At 33.2% G+C, this 23,570-nt stretch overlaps 1 long non-coding RNA gene across 1 annotated transcript; it reads right to left on the reverse strand.

The window, feature by feature from the left end:
* Nucleotides 1-10,390: 10,390 nt before the first annotated feature.
* Nucleotides 10,391-11,212, reverse strand: LOC134281507 (uncharacterized). Its single transcript, XR_009995102.1, has 2 exons — nt 11,133-11,212; nt 10,391-10,809 (listed from the first exon to the last, which is right to left on the reverse strand). It is a non-coding gene; the product is annotated as an uncharacterized LOC134281507 (long non-coding RNA).
* Between the last annotated feature and the right edge of the window lie 12,358 nt (nt 11,213-23,570).

The following is a 23,570-nucleotide window of genomic DNA, read 5'->3' on the forward strand; positions in this document are numbered from 1 at the left end:
GTTGAAATTTTCATCACAGATAGGAACCATCTCACATTCACTGTATTTAGCTTTGTATTACTATAGGACAGGGAGATATATTGAAACACTGTATACCAAACGAAGACTTTCAGAGCCCCATGTTATGCATAACGGTTTGGGAGATAGTTATAGATACAGGGAATATGTGAGTGGTCTGTCTTTGTCTAGGAGAATTAAAAATGCTTGGGCATTGTCAATCATACTTCATCCTGAGATATGCTATATTGAAGAATTAGCATTAGAACAATCCACTGCATTTCAACATTCACATTTTTTATCTATTCCACCATGTGTAATAGTACAAATGTTGTCAGTGTTATCTCACTATAGACTGGGTAGTAGATCTCAGTGTTTACAGTCACTGACAGACCTACAGACACTGCTGCTCTACGATGAGGAGACATATGTTCATTTAGAAGATAGAGACATATGCTGGCAGATACAAGGAATCTGTCAGCAAGTTGTGGGAGACTTTCACGGGGCTTTACAGTCTTATGAAGAGTCGCTCAAACAGGAACCATCTCATGAATTGCAGAAAGCTACACAACTAAGAATAAACTGTATACAAAATGAGTTGTTTAGAAGTGCACTTGAATGATTTTAAATGCCTTATTTCCATTTCATTTTTGCAATATATCAGGGAAAAAAACAGTTGCGCAAAGAAATTTCCAGAATGTGAAAAACCTATCAAAAAATTAAGGGGGAAAAACATATAATAAACTTGGTTGGTTTGGTACATGTGCACCTTTTAATTTATTTTTTTAAATTTTATTATATTTTTTTATGATATATATTTTTACATGATTGTATGTATTCTACGTTGAAAAATAATCAAAGTTTACATTAGGCTTTATGCTTTCCTTCCCTGGTGATTGCGGACGGATTATGTTAATCCCTATTTCTGTGGGGAGAGACTTCAAAGATACATGCATATGTTGTTTTGTTTTGAACATATTTTATTGACAATATGTCAAGGGATCGGACACAAGTTCTAACAACTTAGATAGTCCTCTCCCATATGTTATGTTCATGCATAGGTTAAGGTGTAATCCTACTGATATCGTATTGTGAGTCTAAATGATAAGTCCATATGTTGTACATTCTATTATCAAAAAGTATACCATTGGCTGCTTATAATTCATTAGTCCATTGGTTGGCACACAGTATACCATAATATCCATGTGTTGTAATGTTTTTACAGACATGTCTTCAGCTAAAACGAACCTTTATGATAGTCTCATTTAATGAAATACATGGTAATTTGCTTGCATGTCACATCTAACAATCTTTCAGATGGATTATAAAGCACAAAAAATAATTTGCATTTAGTACAGAAGTGTCTTTTTATTTGATTCTTATTATAAACATTCTGATTTTAATGTGTATTTAGATAAAAAATATATATATTACAAATTTGTATTTTGCTTGTTAAAATGCATTGCAAATGAAAGGTCGTTTTTACTCACCATCATTCATAAATACAAGAACATGTACGGAGTCATACAAAAACTAAAACGTCCTTCATAACAGGATGCTTAGGAGGTACGTAACAACACAAACATTCAAGCATAAAATTTATGTTCAGGCTGCAACAACATCATGGAGTTGAATTATAAATGTAGAGCGATATACAGCAAAAAGCTGAAGATATTCAGGCCTGGATTTTATTTTCACAATGCTGTGATTTTGATGTTGAAATTATGTATAAATCGTAAGATATTGTTAAATAATAAAAATATTAATATAATGAAAGATTCAGATGAATATTCTATTTCAGCGTTCATTTTTTAAAATTATATTTGAAATTAAGATATGATTTTTTTTATGCAAATATTCTGTACATACCTTACTTTTTATCAGTTCTAATAAATATTGTATTTGAATATTGTCATGCTTGCTTATTGACAAATATGTTATCAATAAATTAAAAAAAAAATATTAAAGTACAAAAATCTTTCACTGTCTGTAGTCCAAGGCAAATGGAATTAACGCAAGGAGAATGATATTAGCCCTTACAACATTTTTCCAGAATTATATAACATGGAAATTGTTTGCAAAAGCTATTCAAACATGCACATGGATTTGCATACCTAAATTTTCAGTAAATATAGGAAATTTGCAATACTTATGTTAGACTATATTATAACGCAGCTCTTAAGCAGACGCTCTTAAAAATTTACAACGCATGCGACTCTCAAAATTCAAAATGGGAAATAATATTGGTATGGATAAAAAAGAAGGCAAAATGAAAATGAAAATCAAGAATTTGTCAAATGTGAAACATAAATTTCATCGAAGAGATTCATTTATTGATTGATTGACCTTTACTAGTATTTCAGTGACAGGACAAATGAGAATATTTGAGATTGATATTTCGTTATTTATACCGGGTATTTCCTTGAATTTTTAAAAATAAAGATTTCAACGGTTTTGTTTAATAAAGGGAGAGGGGGTGATGGTGTATTAAATAGTTTATTCAACATTCTTTAAATATCACTTAATAAAGTGATCCATATCCGATATTATGCACTAGTATTTGTACTATTTACACTACTAAAAAGAACTAACTTTATACATGTATACCTATTTAAAATAAGATAATTCCTTCGAAGTATTTTATGATAATTTGTTAAAGGTTTATGAAGACAATAGACTTTCCAGACAACATTGTCTTTCAAGAAGGATATGGAGATAACGAACAGTATTCAATCTCAACGTCCATTAAACAATATACAAAATAAGAGCAGAGCAAACACGGACCTCTGAAACATCAGAGATGGGATCAGGTGCCATGGAGGAGTGAGCATCCCCTGCCGACCGGTCACACCCGCCGTGTGCTCGTTGTCATGATCAGGAAATAACGGAAAAAATCCGTCGTCAATTCAGTGTATAAATAATGGACTAACAATTGGTATGAAAAACGTCAGTCAGCATATGACTCAATGATAAATTGTATTTGCTGACAAGGTCATTGTATCGACCATAGAATTTACGAAATGATGACTTTAAACGAGACTGTTGATATTCTTGTTTCATCAACTTGCTTGTCAATAATTTACTTCGTTTAAGAAATTACTCATACGTAGAGCACGCTCTTGCGTATCGAATCAACTGAGATATATATACTCCGTATGCAGGTGATGAAGGTATATTGCTGCATAAGTAAGGGAAGTTGACGATAGAAAACTTAAAGTCATCACGTTTATCATATAGCTTGGTTGTTAGATTACCATTAGTGTCTTTTTCATGTAAAATATCCAAGTATGAAGCAGAAGTGTCGGACTCTGTGGTATCTTTTATCTCAAGTTCACCAGGATATATCGTATCGACGTAGGAATGGAAATTATCATTATTAATTGACAATACGTCGTCGATATATCTAAATGTCGAGTTGAAGGCCACAGCAAGTGTTTTCTTCTTTTCACACATAAGATTTTGTATAAATTCTGCTTCATATGAATATAAAAATAAGTCTGCTAATAACGGAGCACAATTTGTACCCATGGGAATTCCAATAGATTGTTGGAATACCTGGTCTCCGAAGACCACATAGATATTGTCAATCAGAAACTCAAGCATCTTCTTGATGTCAACTTCAGAGTACTTATGTGTGCAATCAGAATCTGTTTTAACAAAATAATTTTTCAAATGACCAATGACGAGGTAAGTAAATTTACGAGTTCCATTTTTGTTGAAGAAGCAAGATTGGTATACTAAAAGGCACACATAAACTAAGTAATTTTAATAATTACTAATTTAGGATATATAATTTTTTCAAAGTCCTAAAGATATATAGAGGGTCTATTGTTTTGTCAAAATAATCTTTTTATGATTATCAAATTCTTTTATAATTTTTTTCACGGCTATTAAATCATGTATTGAATTGTGTATATTGTCTGATTGGTTATGTATCTTGCGAGACTTAAGCGGTTTTCTTAAAAATAATTATCGAAGATGTGATTATTTTATGCCCGAATTTGATATAAGTAGGAAGAATCAACTTCCATTCAAAGAATAAAAATGGTCATTTATTAAGGAGTACAAAACAAAAGGACTGCACAATACATAACTGCATACTAAAATTCATAAAAGAACAAACGAAATTTATTTATATTCTGATATTTACATTTCCAATGTCTTTGTCCTAGATAAAATAACAAAATGTAAATGTACTTTATTACATTATCAATGTTTTGGCGCGGTTCCAAAAAACCCACAGGCAGGGCCGAACAAATAGCTAGACAGAAGCGGGGCTTGGAGCACGTGGATTGGCGGAATCAATGCATGTAAATATAAGGAATAACTGTCAGATTTTTTTTATTTCATGACGAAGAGCAATCGATTGGCTTGCGTGATAATTTTATGCACAAACGCCTTCGGCGTTAATGCAAATTATCCCGCAACCCAATCGATTGATCACATCATGAAATCGAAAAATAAGACAGTAATTCCTTAGATAATGAACAGTGGTGTGTAATGATGTGTAATGATGGTGATGTGTTGTGACAGGTACAAAATACAATACTTCTTCAATAAATGGCAATAAATCAGCATCGCAAGATTGACAACGAATGTTGATAACCGAAGAGTAGTCTACCGTTGCAATTAAATAACAACATGTAACATAAGCGGGGGGGGGGGGGGTTGCGGAACTTGTGTCCCAATCCCCCCCCCCCCACCCGAAATCCCTAATATTTCCGATATAATATACTATAGAAAACATAGCAACTTTATACTTGTGAACCTTAAAAAATAACGATGAATCCCCTGTAAGGGGGGAGGGGTTACAGTGATTTTGTTTTAATTTATTATTTCTTTCAGGTCTGAACAAAGAGAAATCATTTAATTTTTTTATGAAGCAGGGCATGTATGTTTCAGCTTCCGTAATACGTAATATCGCGATAACATTGTAGTTATCTAACTTACTACCGCTCTTTCGCGGAGGAGTCGAGAAAGCTCACATTTCACGAGATTACTGGGGCACATGGCGTTGTTTACAGTAGTGACAATCAAATGATTTGAACAATTTTATACCAAAAGTACAATCATATGTATTGCCAAGAATTGAATTCCATACAGTAGATTGTCAAATAAGGAAAGTTTGGTTTATTTTATCTGATTTAAAATGTGGCGATTTTCAATGAAAATTTAATGAAAAAAACCCGCTTAGTTAAAAATATCGTTAAAAGTGTAAAAATTTAAAATTAGCTCCTCTCAAAAATTAATTAGGCTGGTTCAGCGATAGTTAAGCAAGGTATTCCACCAGGATTTTTTTACTTATCTGTCCTTATAAATTCTGCAGTAATCGGTCTTGCATTGTATTCAAAAGCACATTTGTCCCCAGCCAACAGACGTTTCTTACCTCCATTGCAAAAGAGTTCCGCTAAGTTAAGTAATCGCGATATCAAGTATTCAGGGGCTGTCTCTAGGTTTGACAAGCTTGGTCACTAGCCACTTTCTAATACCTTAACTTTCACAAACTTTATCTACTTTGAGATCAGTATTACAAATTAATGTAGCATTAACCTCTAGTCACTTGTTTTATTGCACATATCATTTTCTTTGACTACAATACGCCTCACCCACCCCGTTTGCTCTTTAAATCTTATAAACAATATCTATGATTATGACACCAACCCTGTAAACGAAGTAGATTATTTTACAGACCAAAAGCAAGTTTTTTTTAAATGTTGTTCTGATATACACATGTACAATATACAATTATTGCATGATAGTGAGGAAGACATGAAGATTTCTTCGCCCATGAAAAATCATATTCAGAATATAAATATAAAGAACATAAAGAATATGATTTTTTATGGGCGAAGATCGAAATCTTTATGTCTCCCGAACATTCATGCAATATTTTTTTATTATATACCAAATCAAGCACAATGCAGGAAATATAAAGAAAATCCAAACAAGCTAATTCAGAGAATTCGTGTCCCCCGCTTAGGGAAAAAGTCGGCCCCCCTGACTGAATTTGTAGAATTATTAAATGTATACATTGTACATGTATACTGAAGCAAATAAAATACATGTATGTCAATATGCATATAAAAATTTGATTGCTTATTCTTTATTATGTGTATAGAAGATTTTTTTATATGGAATGTTTATCACACTGTAATGATGATTTTATAACCTCATAAATTTTTCATTTCACATGCTGAATACTATCATTTAGTAAAAAAAAAAGTATTTAAATAAAAAAAAGAGAAAGGTTCGACCGAGATTCGATCCCTGGACCTCTCACACTTGAAGCGAGAGACATAACCACTAGACCACGGAATCGCTTTACTTGGCTTGAAGTATATGCAGAAGTGAAGTCACATACATGTATTTATTCATGTTTTCATGTTCGGTATTCTCAAAATTTTACACAATCCATGGCGTTTGATTTATTTAGCCTTTATTAAACAGTTCTAATAGATGTAATAAGAACATAAAGTCCGCCGAGAACCTGTTTTATACGCAATAACTCTCCTCATGCCCCTGCGCTAAAAATAGCGACATGTAATACTATAAATACTAATAAAACAAACGGGGCGGGGCACTTTGAGAGGGGCGAGAGACGTCCTAGGGAGTTTTGATATAAAATTACATTGCTTAAGCTCAAAATCTTCTTGAAATATCGCCCGGAAATAATAGTATTACACACAGACAGAATGTAAAAATTTACGACCTTGAACTTTGACCTTTTGACGTCAAAATCAATAGGGGTCTTTATTAGGCCACAGGGAGTTGTTATATAAAATTTCATTGCAATAGCTCAAATGGTTCTAGAGATATCGTGTGGAAACGAAAGTGTTTTAACAGACAGAATTTGCTTATTTATGACCTTGACCTTTGACCTTTTGACCTCAAAATCAATAGGGGTCTTCTTTTGTTCATAGGGAGTTGCTATGCCAAATTTCATTGCAAAAGCTCAAAGGGTTCTCGAGATATCGTGTGGAAACGAAAGCAATACAGACAGACAGAAAGACGGACGGACGGACGGACGGACAAACCCAAATTAATATCCCCCACTTTTCAAGCGGGGGACAAAAATAAAGTTTACATTTGATGAGAACAATATAAAACAGGTGTTAGTTGAATCGAATGTGTGAAACACGAAGTTTTGTTGCAGGGCAAACATGACGGCCAATCAGATTATACTTAACTTGTGTTTATTTATATGAGGTATAATACTGCTCTTTGTTGAATTGTAATTTAATCAAATGACCTCTTCGGTACATGTATAAAATATTCAATGACTTCCTGATGGTCAAATCCGAAATTTGATTGGTTAGTTTTGATCTTGGATCTCGGAACTCGAATTTCGAATCTCAGATATCCTATTTCAAAACTCTATTTTTCGATGAGCCTTTCGTACCTTTCGGGATCAAAACATTATAGTCAGTATAATTATTCCAGAAACATGCAGTCCCAGGTAAAGTAGTTTCAAATGTTTTGAAATCATGTCCTTAGAGGTAAGAGAAGGACTTCATCAGGTCGAGACCACTAGATTTTCTGACGTCAGAATAAATTTGCATGTAAATTAGCTAATATGTTTACTTTACCTACTGCTGAATGAGCCGCAATGCATTGTGGGCTACTACAAGTACCTAGCTGTGTTGAAAATTAAAGGCAACTTGAATTGTCCCTTGGAAACTTATTTTCAATTCTTTTTTGAAATTTGTGAAAGAAATATTTAAAATGATGCATAATCTTTCATTTTTATGCTCACATTTACAAAATTTGCTTTATGAAGTTTTATATCAACTTATAATACATCGGTATACCTTTGTTCAAGGAGACGTATAAGTGCTATCGTGTTGATAAAACATTGAGTTTTTTTCACGTGATATACGTGAACATAGCTTTCGCAGGTAGTATATAGGTCCTTGTTTTTAGACAGCAGGAGAAAGTGTGCAATTATTTTTTAACCCCTAAATATTATCAGAAAGTGTTTTATGTATATGCAAAAGTCAAAGCGTTTGTACGATAATCGAAGTAACTGTTAATCATCTAAAACAACTCCAATATTAAATGTGAGCATGGAGCAGTGTCTTTGGAATATAATCTTTCAATTTCCGTCTAATAAAGTTATAAAGAAGCTCTACAGTTTTTCCGGTGACGAGTTAAATTTTGTGCAGTAAACCGACGAAAACCACGTGTAGCTATTGAATCGTAAAAACGTTGTAGACTGTTATGCTTTGGGACTCTTTCACTTGATTGGAGAACGGGCATGACGAAGACATCGTCACGTGTTGAAAATTGCCTACCATATAAGGTAGTGGTCTCGACCTGTTAATGGAAGATCAAATGTGGGAACCAGAGATATATATATTTCAACTTTTTAATACTGAAGTAATATCTGATTTTTCCTCACCAAAGTGCTCATATGCGCGATGTGGTCATTATAATGCATATAGTTACTATGGTTTAACATGACTATTTATATAATAGTGTTGCATTATGCATGTACTATGCCTAAATAGTAGACAGGGTTTGACACATGGTGCCCGAGCCGGAGGCGAGTGCACTATGTGCTAAACCCTGCCTACTATTTAGGCACAGTACATGCATAATGCAACACTATTGTTATTATTATGCTGACTGTTGTAATTAGTTATGCGGCAATTTGACTTTTTCCTGAAAATATCGGTGGTAACATGGCACACTTGCAAGAACTCATTCAAAATCTTCATGCTAAAATTGGTTGCATGCTGAGTTTTTTGGACATCAGGTTACTAGTATTTTCTCTAAATAAGACACGATTTTCTGTTCCAAAGCGACTCATCTTTATTTTCTGTTTTGTTAGTAAGGCTAATTTGTTTGCAGACGTTAATTCTCACTGATGGTTTCTTTTACATCCTTTAATCATAGACCTAAAACGAAGGGACCGCCGACTCCTATGACGTCACAATAGATATCACTATACGATCTTCCTCCGATTGCAGCGCCCTCACCTGGATGTATAGAAAACATCCGGCATTACAAAGATAACGTTATTTACATCTAAATTGTCGAGATATTATAGCATTGAATGAATTAAACTTTTGCCGAATGTACCAAATTCTTTTTACTAATACACTAAAGAGTTCCTTGAGCAGCTTTTGAGGTATTTATCTTGTTTTTAATGTGTAAAAAAGCTATACAATATTTGAGTATTTAACATGACAGATGATCACCACGTACCATAATCACAGAGAAGCTGTTAAAATGCATGCGAGGTTGTTCAAGATGCTGCTCGATGAAAAAAAAGTTCATATATAAGAAACAGATAGGCCTATTAATACGTGGATTTTTTAAAGAGTAAAGATCTTATGATTAATAGCAGTGTTTGACAACGTTGATACATGTAGTTCGCAACAGACCCCTCATGTGGCACCCTATCATGACTACGGTACGGTAACACGAGTAAGGAGGTAGACATTTATCATCAATACAAGCATTCTTTGATAAGCCTATAGCCCCCCCCCCCCCCATTTCATTTTTTCGCCAAGATATGATGTAGGCATTGATCATTGGGGCGTGGGTTTAGCACCCCCCCCCTCCTCAATTTCGACAGGCACGTTATATATAGTTTAAACCAACAAATGGATAAGTGCCAAAGTGGTAGTGTTTTGATAAAAATTTGGTACTGAAAGAAGTTCGATTCTAACAACAACCTCCCTTTTTTTTGCTTGTCAAACTTTTTCTGGGCTTAAAATTTAGCATAGGACTAAAAGGTAGTTCAATATTTATGCGCACAAACTTAATTAATATGCATCGTTTAAAAAAAAGAAGAAAGAAAAGTTGATCCCATTTAGATATGATTCTTTTAATAAAAAAGAACATTTTTATTGACTACATAACAAGGTATAGGGAGTATAATTTCATAAAAAGACAACCAAAAAAAAAAAAAAAGAATTACAAGTGCCTGTGTGTTTTGAGCTACAGTAAGTTAATAAGTTATTATAAAACTTCTATTTAGGCAGTGGGTTAAAGATCAAACAGTCTAATCATAGTGGCAGTAGAACTTGCATACATGTATATAACATAATTACTTACTAGTGTTTGTTCCTCAAGGCTGCTAAGATTGAATATGATGCTCAGGGATTATTTCATGTATTTTTGCTTTGCAGTTATGATTGATTACATTGAAAATAATTATTTTAAAAAGACATTAAATGTGCCATACATGTACATCTAAAGCAGTGCTCACTTATACAAACTCACTATAGAAATGGCTGACTTTTTAAACTGTAAAATCACCTTAAAAAATTCAAGAAGTAACTCTCATATACAATTTTAAACCATGCAAAATTAATATTAATTATCAGTGCTTTTTACTGCTTTAAGTTGAATAACCTTTTTAATAAAAAAAAAAGGTGGAAAAGTCTAAAATATAACAATGATTTTAATAATATTTCATTATAGTCATATTAAATTACAGTGTATTTAATATTTATATTGATGCAGTTTGTCTTTGAGTTATGATATACAAAAGTTAATAATAATCACATTCTTGATATACACAGTATAGTTGAAAAAATTGGAGTTCTAAACAGGATAATTAAATCATTGAAATCCAGTTATGTGCAACTCATTCGTGCATACATGGGACACACCACTTGGCACTTTTGTTGATTTAATCCTGTGCAGGTTTGTAACCAATCATTGTTCCTTCACATTTGACTTATTATACCAGAGTGAGATGGTACATGGCATGGTACATGTTCTCAAACATTTTCCATAGAGTTTGGTGTTCAAGGCAGAACCCTATTTTCATTTGAAAAGTGGACAGGCTATGTACAAATCCTGTGGGGAAAAAATAAAAAAAATCTCTTAGAAAATCTTTTGATCACTGACAATGCTGTAATCCTGATTTAACACGATTAAATAAATCTTTTATTAAGAGTTATAACTAACTATTTAAAAATACATAATTATGTAGATCATTAACGGCCAACGGGAACATCTCAATTTATTTAATTGTTGAACGGTACTTCACGATGCATTTTTTATTTTATCAGTTTATATCAATTCAACATTGATGTGAAATTGGTCGTTGTTTTAAAAATATTGGTAGAAAATTTTTTCCTTATTTTGTAAATAAAATAAGAATATAAATTATGTACTACCGTAAAATATATAATCGACAGCATTCAAGAGATGTCACGTCGTAGTCAGCTGATGTCTGCAGTTAAAACGTTTCCATCGACTCCACAGCGTTCCGAAGTTACAAGTTCCGAAGTATAGTCAGTCGATATCATTTCGTCATGGAAAGCTTATATAAGTGATTGATTTTTCTATTTTGTTGTTATTTCCTTAAAGAATGCAAAAAATCATGATGCGACAACATTGAATTCATTACACGAAGTCTGTTTCTATACATCCCGGTGAGGGCGCTGCAAGCGCATGAAGATAGTGATTGTGACGTCATAAGTCGGCAGTCCCTTCGTTTTAGGTCTATGCTTTAATCAAGCGTCACATAAAAAAGCGTTTTAATGACTCCATGATATAAGTTCATCTAACGATCTATATGTGATTAGTTTGAAACTTTATTGTACAAATTTATCTAAGGTTCCTAAGAATAATATAACTGTTTTCAAAAATATTTGTCTGCTTTCTCCTTCTTGTGTCAATTGTATAGATTAAGTTTATATATTTCATAAAATTCCTCCAATCAGTGATCGTATCTGTGGCGTAATCGATAAGGCATCAGACTGATAACCTCATGATTGTGAGTTCGATTCCCGGCGTGAGCATTAAAGAATATTATTCTGTAAGTAACTCCGTGCACTATTTCGGCATAGTATGCTTAAGCTATATAAATCCTTAGAGCACTATCCGAGAATAGTAGAGTATGGGTTATATAGAGACAAACTGACAGGAAACATAATTTTATGCTAGAAAACTGCAAACTATAATATTGTTCTCCCGCCAAGCCAAAGTCAATTTCCAAACGTCAAAAGTATTTGAATGATTTTTCATTTTATATTGATATTTATTTAGGAATTTTCATAAAACATTACTTAGTTGGGAAAACTAGGAGGGATAACTCTATTTAGTAATCTTGTATTCTCCACTAGAAGACGGAAAACGGAAAATATTTCTTTTTAAATAACCACAGTAAATCACAGAGACAAGGCTCCTGGAAACATCAAAATATGAATGAAAAGGAATAATGTGAGTGCAAATGACCGCCGTTGTAAAAATACTGTAAATGTTCCTTTTTTACTCGGTCATTTCAAATTCACTTAGATATTCTAGGACAAATTCTTGCTGAGCAATTGTGACACAGCACAACTTGTAAAACAATCATATGCTAAAAATTATTTATCATTATTAGCTTCATTCTGGAAGCTTCACAATCTTCATGACTGACAATATGCTTTAAATTTCATTGTCATTTGTTTAAAAATATTACATGTATACAATACTTGACAGCTGATTGTCTTGTTCTAACAGCCCTCAGGATTGTAAACAGTGTCCAGTATCTTAAGCATAAATGTGTGTACTATTTGGACAGAAAACTTTGCAACATGTTGAAATTATCATCACAGATAGGAACCATCTCACATTCACTGTATTTAGCTTTGTATTACTACAGGACAGGGGGATATATTGAAACACTGTATATAACTAACCAAACCAAACGAAGACTTTCAGAGCCCCATGTTATACATAACGGTATGGGAGATAGTTATAGATACAGGGAATATGTCAGTGGTCTGTCTTTGTCTAGGAGAATTAAAAATGCTTGGGCATTGTCAATTATACTTCATCCTAAGATAAGTTATATTGAAGAATTAACATTAGAACAATCGGCTGCATCTCAACATTCACGCTATTTACAAATTCCACCATGTGTAATAGTACAAATGTTGTCAGTGTTATCTCACTATAGACTGGGTAATAGATCTCAGTGTTTACAGTCATTGACAGACCTACAGACACTGCTGCTCTATGATGATGGGACATATGTTCCTTTAGAAGAAAGAGACATATCCTGGCAGATACTAGGAATATGTCAGCAAGTTGTGGGAGACTTACACGGGGCTTTACATGTACAATCTTATGAATTGTAGCTTAAACTTGGACCATGTCATGATTCGCAGGAAGCTACAAAACATAGAGTAGACAACTTAAAAAAATTAATTGTGTAGAAATGTTTTTGAATTATTTTAGATTCTGATTGTCAATTCATTTTTGCAGTATATCAGATTTGCAGTGTTTTAAAGAATGTCTATAAACACCTACCAAAAAAGAAGGAAAAAAACTTGTAAAATACTAGTTCTGTATTGATTTGGTACATACATGTATGCACCATTATATATTTTTTGCTTTTTATTGTTTTACATAATTTATATATTTATACATAATTGTGTATACTCTACATTGAAACACTGAAAAATAAATTCAAACTTAAAACACTAGGTTTCATACCTTCCCGCCCATATTATTGCAGAGGTGTAATGTAAATCTGTATTTCTGTGGGGAGAGTTTACAGAGATAATGTCAAGTGTAATTCTACTGATGTCTTATTGTGAATCTAAATAAGTCCATATGTGTACTGCACATTAAAATAAAGCATAAATTATTTAAGGAATCACTGTCTAGTTTTGAGAGTATGCCAGGGCATCAACAATAGTGGGAAACATGGGATAATTTGCATAACTGGCGAAGCCCGTTATGCTAAAATTATCCCATGTTTCCCACTATTTCAATAGTCCTCGCACACTGACGTCAAACACAAAGGTAGCCGCACGAGATTTACATGCATATTTGGCCTCCTTAGCGTCAGACACAGAGACAGATGCGCACGAGATTTGCATGCGTATTAGGCTTCCTTAGCTGCTGACCTATCGACCTGCCTAATTTACATTCCGGCAGAATTATCAGGAAATCAAAAATTAGAAATGGAAATATTAACATGTGTTGTCATTTACTTACATTCAGACATGGCTTAAGCTTATAAGAACCTTAATAATAATCAAAATATAATGAAGCACATGGGTATTTGCTTTAAGCAATATGAGCTGCATTTTTGAGAATTTTATTTTTCCATTAAAATCTGTTATAATGATAGATTTGTGAGTAATTTAAACATCATGTTCAATTATACTAAAATAAGGCATCAAATTATTTCAGAAGAAGGACTTCTGTATAACAAATACATAGTATTATGTAAGAAATCAATATTGTACAGGACTACAATAACGCAATTTTGCTTCAGTCTTCATGATCATAGATTATAAACAGTTTTTTACCGCAAATATGATCAATAGAACATTACAAATGTTCTTTTTTTCTGTTATTGAAACAGTTAATTACAATTCTGCAATAATAAACTCCGACATCAAAGTTGCAGCTCATATTGCTTTGAATATCACAACTATCTATCTCTCAGTGGGATTAATGCACAGAAATAATGATTTGTCTTTAGGTGTAAAGTGTCATTTTATTGGGTTCTTCCAATATTTGATGAACACCACAAACTTTACATTTATATATTATCAAACTTTACACCGACTTTATATCTTGTCAAGTCAAGATAAGAAAGTCGGAGTTTGTCGACTAACATGAAAGTAATCATGACTTGACGAGATAGTTATCCTGATTTGACATGCTATGCTATGTTGAAAAAAAATTGTGGATGGCATAAATATGCCACCATTAAACACGATTTTATATACGATGAACATTTTGTAATCAAGGAAACAATCCAACAATGAACGTTCTTTGTACTTTATGTTACAAGTCATTAAATGATCAAGCCTCTTTCCCATTTTAGCACTTTTCTTTGCTCCTTTCACCAAGTTCGTAATATGACCAGGCATTTTCATTTTCACTTTTTAAAGAAAAAACAATATGTGTTTATCAAAATACTAAACTGTTTACCTAGATTAATTCATTCTTTATTTTTTTTTAAGTTTATTGTGTGTCCTTTTTAAGGTGCTTAGACACAGATTTTAATTAACATGTTTCTCAAATTTTTTGTATATTATCACAACTTATATATTACAATAGCATTTCTTACGAATATACAATTAAAAGCTTATTTTATCCGGAAATTATTGGAACTATGAATTCTGGGAAGCGTTTGTTTAACCAGAAATTCAAAGTTTCAATACTTCGAAAAGAAATAAGAATTTTACTGTATTTTAGTACGAAATGCTAAAGCAATATATATTAAGTCATAAATATATACAGAAATTTTGAGAAAGTATTAACTTTAAATCTGTATTTAAGGAGCTTTAACCTTGTTTTCACTTCCGAACACAACTTCATTTTTTTTACCTCTTGTCGAGAGATTGAATTTAAAGTTCACGGGAAGATAATAAGCACAAATATATATTAATATGATCTTCCAGTCTTCTTGATGTCCCACCTGCTATCTTGGTTCTGTATTCACTGCCAGCTTTCCGGCGGGGGGGGTCTTTTTATTTTTACAAGTCTTAAAAGTCTGTGTATACCCCCTCCTCTAGCTATTTTAGAAAAATCTTTTCTATATGTAATTAATACAATGATAGCATGGTCAGTGAATATAAACCACGGGAATATTTTAAGGCTACACTTTACTTGCTTATACATTTATTATTTGTTGTGTTGCATCCATATCTTGCTTGTATGATGTCAAATACTGGCATTTCCGTATTTACGTTAGTAAGTAAGTAAAATCACAACTTATTTCTCTAAAAACAAATATTAGTAACTCGCATGTGACATAATAATTATGCATGTATACAATTTTATCTTACATTTTGACACACTTTTCTCGCATGTCAATATGTATAGGATCTCCCATGGTTTGTGGTTTGATATGATTTTTATCCAACGAGTTGTGTGTTTTCTATCCCCGAACCTTGGCGAGGGGATAAAAACACACAACGAGTTGGATAAAAATCATATCAAACCACAAACCATGGGAGATTCTTTTCATCACATATTTTTTTTTTCATTATAAATGTGTATTTTGTCTTTATTTCTAATTCAAAGTTCCCTTTCGGTTACCTCGGACCAAATAACGTAATTAGCGGAGCGGATAGTGGGGAAAATATTTCACTTGTGGATACAAGCACCAAATTTTGCATGAAGGTTCTTCGACTATTACTGGAATAAGAGATATCGTTGGCCATTCAATTTTCGGCCATTTTCAAGATGGCCGCAGCTTATTTCAAAATTGCATGTTTTCATAATTTTTTATTAATATTTTTAATGTTTCTTGGTAATACTTTTATTTTTTCTGAAACAATAAAAGGGAACTTGGTAAATGATATATTATGAGTCCCATTTTTTTATAAACATGCACTGCGCATGCGCCTAAATACAAACAAATTCTGTTTTAATTGTGTAGCGGCTTACATCAACATTTCAGCAAAGTAGTTCACTTGTGGACACAAGAACGAAATTTGGTACAAATGTTTATCTAATACTAGTTAATCTAAAAACATTGTTGGCCACCACAGTTACCGCCATGGACAAGATGGCCGCCACTTTAACAAAATGGCAACATTTTCGTGCATTTTGGCCTTACATACAGTCTTTTACAACCAATTTATTATACTTTGGCCGCTTAAAGATATCTTAGAAATTTACAAAGACTAAATAAATCATATTCCAAACTGAATGCTAGCAAAAAGACAAAATGATGTTCCTCTACCGCATTCTAGCGTTTCCTATAATATAATTTACTTACACACTGAATAAGATGTATCATCACAGTATCGAGAAACCATTTTAGCTCATCTGAGCTGTAGGCTCAAGTAAGCTTTTCTGATCACCCGTTGTCCGTCTGTCCTTTCATCATCTTCAAAGTTACTCAGGTGAGCAATATGGCCTATGGGCCTCTTGTTTAAAACTTGCAGCAGATGTTTTACAAAAGCATCTCATGTCCTCATTATCCAGGTAACCAATCAACTTTATATTCATGACATAAAACAACAGATAAGCATTCGCTATCCACAATGAAACATGCAATGGGTAGAGTGAAGGCAGTACCATCCTCTTTGAATCCAAGACAAACGCCTGTGATTTGTACTAGTATCCAAACCTTTATCTGTTCTTGCCATAAGATACAATGAGAATGACTGGAAATTTATGGTGAAGATAGATTTGTTGTTAATATGTTTGGTGATTTTAATAATGAAATGGCAGTTTTCAAACTGCATGGTGATTTGTTGAAAGGAAGCGACTGGATAACAGCATAACATGTAACTCAGCAAACATAAGTTCCATATTCTGGAAAGGCCGAGTCTTTTCTAACAGTTTCTAATGAAACAATGCACAATGTCATCAGATCACTGTCTGCTTCTGTATAACTTGATAAAAAGGCATACCAAAATGCAAAGGGACTCGATAGTTGCGATTCAATTGAAACAGATGACCTATTTTTCTTGGAGTTCAGAACAAGATAAAAAGATTTCACATTTCATATTTTGGTCAAGAATTCTTTTGGAACTCGTTGTCCTTTCTTATCTCAGGTCTTGCAGAGAATCAGATTTCAGGCTTTACAAAGAATCTTTATCATATCTGATTCCATATTTTTTGCCCTGGGTCACATCAATTATGCTTGATGGCTACCATCAAATAAAGCACCCGGACATATTCTAAGAATTTGAAAATGGAATCTTTACCTTAAGAAAGGCTTATTATAATTAGTTTTCAACATTTCTATTGCTCAAGCCCATGAGCAAAAGGTAATGGTTTACTGAGAATCCATTTGAATTAAGGTGCTGGATTGTAGCTGGGCCAGAAATCAGCAGACTTACTGAAGAGTTCACCTGAATAAATGGAAATGTTCACGAGAAGACGGAAAACGTCACGAAGAAACCCATGCTGTTCAGAAAGGTTTTTCACAGGTAAAGCGGCCTCTGTCTATGTTTTTTTTTTTTTTTTTGAAATAGGAAATCCATTTGAAGAAGAGTCGTTGGATCTTTCTAGTTTTTGTCTAAACTGACGATTAAATATTGAAAATATGAGACACTGGGAAAGAACCATATAGGGAATTTCTTTTAAGAATAAAAGAAGGTGATAATCCAGGTTCTATCGACTTTTGTTCAGAAGAATTAATTTCGCCTATTTAATCGCAAACCAAAATCGGACTCTTAAAAAAAAAGTTGGCAAATTTTGAAGATGACTGTACCTTTTTTCTAGGTTTTTTATTTCCTGTAGGCAATTTCAGAGTAGGCAATGCGATCTACAAAATATTTCCGAACATTAAAACAAGGACCCCTCTCTTTCACAAAATGGTTTGTCAAATATGTGCGTTAAATCTCAACTGATGCCTATTTTAGAAACAGGTCAAGAGTTGCCAAATAGTTTAATGAAGTGAGTTGATTCACTGGTACATGTAATTGACAGGGCGTCATAAGTCAATTCAGAACAACCTGGACAAAGTCGAAATTTTAACTAATATGCCAATGGCATTATTCTTCTGCACATGAATTCTCTTGCAAAAGGTAGTTTGAGGGTAGACACTGTCTTCGATGTTTAGAAAGACGATAGTTTTAAAGCAGAAACTGAAAGAATGTGTGGCATGGGGTCTGGACGAAAAGTTACCGGAAACACTAAACCGCAAATGTATTTTCCTACAGTGTGACGAGAAGAAAACTGATCTATTTGGGTTTTTAAGCAGACACAATTGTATTTCTATTACCGAGGCAACTATCATTGTAGGAAAGGAAGAAAATGTCATTATTAACAAAACTATCGACAATGAGTTTATACCACCTTGCAACCGTGAAAAAGCGGACGCCTGTATGTTGCTACATGCAAAACATGCAGCACTGGGTGGTAACAGGTCAACCAACATAACTTGCTTGAATAAAGCCGTTGTTGTTATTAGTATAACTCTTTTTGATGAATTAAATGTGGTTCAATTATCGATGACAAGTTTTTAATAAGTGGCCCATGGGCCACATCGCTCACCTGAGTAACTTTGAAGATGTCGGACGGACAGACGGAAAATGGACAACAGGTGTCAGGTGATGAGAAAAGCTCACATGAGTTTTCAGCTCAAGTGAGCTAAAATGGCTTGTCACTTCTGTGATGATACATCTTATTCAGTGTATATGTAAATTCTACGATAGGGATCGATATAATGCGGTATAGGAAAATCATTCATCCTAATGTATAGCATTCAAGTTGGAATATGATTTATTTAGTCTTTTAAACTTCTAAGATATATTTAAGCGGCCAAAGTATAATTAATTTGCTTGTAAAAGGCTGTATGTGAGGCCCAACTGCATGAAAATGTCGCCATTTTGTTTAAGTGGAGGCCATCTTGAAAATGGCAGAAATCGCGTTGGCCAACGATGTTTTAAGATTAAGTAGTATCAGATAGACATCTGTGCCAAATTTCATGCTTGTATCCACAAGTGAACTATTTTGCAGAAATTTTGATCCAAGTCGCTACACTCAAAAAGTAATATTACGCTGTATGAAATAGTTCGTACAAAAATAAAAGAAAGAAAGTCTTTCTGTACTTATTTTTTTTAATTCCTGAATGAAAATTTGTTAAAATATATCAAATAAAGTAAAATTTGAAAATTTAGTCATTCTCTCCATCATGCACATGTATTTGTTTATTTACATTACGTCAGGCGGCGTAGGAGTACATAGTGTTGATACGAAAACGATATCACATGAGCTATATCAACGGGATAAAGGGGAAAATACAATGTATGTGATAAAATTCATGAATTAAGCAGGAAGGGGACAGAAACATGCCACAATATATCTTTTAAAAAAATCAAACTGGAGTTCGTCTTTTAAAAACTGCAACACAAATTCTAGCTACTCCTGCAGTACAGATTTCAGTCAAAGATAAGTGAATTCTAGGGGAAAAAATTAAATGAGTATCATGATAGTTTAATACTCGGTATCTGCATCAATTTTAAAGAGGCTTGGACGATACAGTCGAGGTAGGTCGTGCCAACCCTGAGACTAAGATAGATAGGTATTACCAGAGACATGTAACTGCTTCTGCTCTGGATTGAATCCGGGGCTCGATCTGGCTTGCCAATCCAGTGCTCTACCAATTGACCTATAAAAGGTTAACTCTCTAGCCAAAGCTTATGTGAAGCATTCATTCTCACTCACCAGAGAAAACCCCATAGTGAGCGCCATTGTGTAGCGTGTATTACCGACAATAGAAAACACTTTGAAGCCTTTTTTTATTATGATGAAATAGATAAATGGTAAACGAGGAAATAGGAATTTATGTCCATTTTATAAAACTAGAATTTTCTCAAAATGCAATTATTTACATTCTTTATTTATGTAGTAGTTACCCCATATCATACTGCTGGTTATGTGCAGATACCCGATGGGCGTGGTCATAATGACACGAGGGAGCGTGGGGTAAATGACTTGTACCATAGTTTACTTAAACCGATGGCATATTTTATTACATTGTAATGCTGTAACATGAACAATGCATGACTGTTGGATTACTGAAAAAATGCGTTTCAAAAAGAACTAAAAAGAAATTACTTTGGTTTATTTTCATCTTATAATATTTCATTCATTTTATACAAATTTACACAATGTAAGTTAATAAAACATTTTTAATTAAAGGAGTTTGTGCATCTGGAATACTGTAGAATTAACATAAAATAAAATTATTGGGCCTTTTATTATTATTGTCATTATTAAATTTCCAAGTTTCCTGACGCTTGATTTAGAAATTATTTCAGGCATTAATATCAACTATAACCAAGATATTTTTAAAGTCAAGGTGTATATAATGACTTTACAGATGAAATAAACATACTTTACAGATGAAATAAACATATGAATAAGTGTTAAAATCATTTTAAATGTGACTCTTTCCTGCAATTGTATTTCATCTGGTAATAAAAGCAAATGTTCAGCATACATGTACAAGATAATGCTGTGTTGAATTAAAGTATTTTCGAACATTTATATTCAAATCCCAATTTTCAATCTTTCATAAATTTATTTACTGTAATTAAACTAAATATTTTTTATTATAACATTTTTCCCGACATATATGTTCATTTTACATAAAAATATTTATAGCGCAATTTATAAAATGCATTTAAGTTTAATTTATTATTAGTAGTAATTTTTTTTTTATAATTAAAAATGAAAGATACGGAAGCCCGTTGATGCCAGTTCAGATAAAGAAATATTTTTATTGCGTTTAAACGCAATAATTATTGCGTTTAAACGCAAAACTTTGCGTTTAATCGCAATAATCATTGCGTTTAAACGCAAAACACTTTGCGTTTAATCACAAAAGATTACAATTAAAAGCAATTCTTTGCGATTAAACGCAATAATTATTGCGTTTAATCGCAATAAATTTTGCGTTTAAACGCAATACAGTCATTCCCGTATAATTCATACAAATGAAAAAAACGCGATGTCGCCAATACATTTCAAAGCTATGGTTACTGATATTCAAATTATTCCTTGACCCTTTATGTTAACATATTTTACCACACAAAATAACATTAGCTGTTATATTTTTTTTAATTTTTTCTCTCTGAGTATTTACACAAAAGGAAGCCCAGAATCGTGTAAAAGGCGATGTCGCCATCGTATACCTTGCTGCTTGAATGTGCATTATATTACCTGGTCGCATTTCGTTCTAAACAAACAAAAATTGTTTTCGTGAATGAAGAAACATGTCAAAATCATATAAATGAAACTTTCATTGATAAATGAATAAAATTTTTTTAAACAGACCTTGATCATCGCTGTCGCCAAAGAACTATATGCGGTATATTGCATATGTTTGCCCCCACAAAAGTCAAATTTTGAAAACTTCCTGAAATGTGCTGAATTCAATAAATTGTACGAGAAATATAAGTTAACAGAAAATATTATAGTTCCAGAGCAGTGTATTCTCAATTTCTGTTTTTATGACGTCACAAACTAGTCCGATTTTATATCCTTTTTCAGAAAGAGGACAAAATGGACAAAATTTCAACAATTTAAGCTTTAAAATTTATAGAGCGCATGTGTGTTCAGGAACAATATTGACATATTTCATTGATATTATCATTCTACACATTATATCAAAATATTTATCCTGAACACACATGCGCTCGGTGACTTTTATTTAAAATATCGACGAAATATGTACATTTTTCTGCAAAATTCATAAAAAACTGAAATTTACGTCATATTTGTGACGTCATTACGGACATATGACGTCATTACTTATGAAATTATTCAGTGCTTTGAAGTCAGCATATACTCCCCTGTTTAAGGACTTAATTAAATATTACTCCATCAAAGTTTGATTTTGGGGGGCAAATGTTGGTTAATACCGCATATAGTTCTTTCACCTAACCTACCGTAACAGTGTTTGAATATTTTTTACAATAATCTTTGTATTTAAAAGCAATCATTTCTATTGATTTTTGAAGAGTGCAATGGATCCACGCTGTGACGCTGATATTCGTTTTTTTTAGCATTATAAAATCAGATTCTTCTGAACAAGCATTTTCTGAATGATCAAATCATTGGTATGGATTTAAAGAAGAGAAAGAAGTGTCGGTCTGTAAAAACAAATACAACCTTAGAATGAAACAAAGCTTTAGCATGTATAGATGTCTATATTCCTGTATATTCACAACCTTTCCTTTGATCACATATAGTTAGAATTTATAAAAGAAAATGATTATTTACAACAAATATTTGATTTATTTGCGCAAAAAATAATTCTGAGTTGTTTTCCTGACACCAGTGCTTCTTAAAATCACCTAAGATATGTCTTAAGACAAGCTCTTGGTCGTACTAAAGTTAGGACTGGGATTAAGAACTCTCCTAAGATAGGATAGCTTCGATGGCTAAGACTAAGATGTGTCGTAAGTTCGTCCTAAGATATGTCTTAGTCCTAAGACAGCTTCATAAGCATGCCTGCAGAACTCTATGAGAAGAAGCGGTTTGAAAGTATTCCGTAGATATTTCTATTTCAAGTAACCATTGCAACAATATTAACATTCGGTGAAACCACAATCTGATGAATAGAGTTGTTTATCTTCATGTAATTTACTTATGTGCCGATCGATTTATATTGGATCAGACCAAAACTGTAGAACTGGCGTTTTGATATTGATATTTTAAGAAGTTAAAGCAAGTTCATACATACCGGTAGATTCTTCAACTGCAGAATACAAGTTGGTGTTTGTGATAATGTGAGATGTCCAGCAAAGGTTCTTACTACCACTGCTTGTGTCTTAAAAAAACTCACCAGTGGCAGATTTAAGGGGGGGGGGGGCGCCGGGTCAAAGCTAACGTAAATCACAGTTTTGTCTAGAAAGTGTAAATATGTCTACTTGGTAGACCTCATTTTTACCCTACGAAATCTCTAGAACCCAGGAGCTTCCGGGGGCTTCGCCCCCTGGGCGCCCATCAGGACTTTGCCCTGGACCCACTCAAGGCGGCCCCCAGACCCCTTGCCTACTTTTGGCGCCCCCTTTAACTTTAATTCCTGGATCCGCGCTTGCGTCGGTTCTTTAAACTTTAGTAGTTTTTGAAGGAATATCTATTTTTGGTAACCATGGCAACACTGCTCATCAAAATCCACAACCGATGCA

This window comes from Saccostrea cucullata, unplaced genomic scaffold (genome assembly GCF_032062105.1).
Source record: "Saccostrea cucullata isolate Sc308-1 unplaced genomic scaffold, CSIRO_AGI_Scuc_v1 ctg841, whole genome shotgun sequence".
NCBI classification, from domain to species: Eukaryota; Metazoa; Mollusca; class Bivalvia; order Ostreida; family Ostreidae; genus Saccostrea; species Saccostrea cuccullata.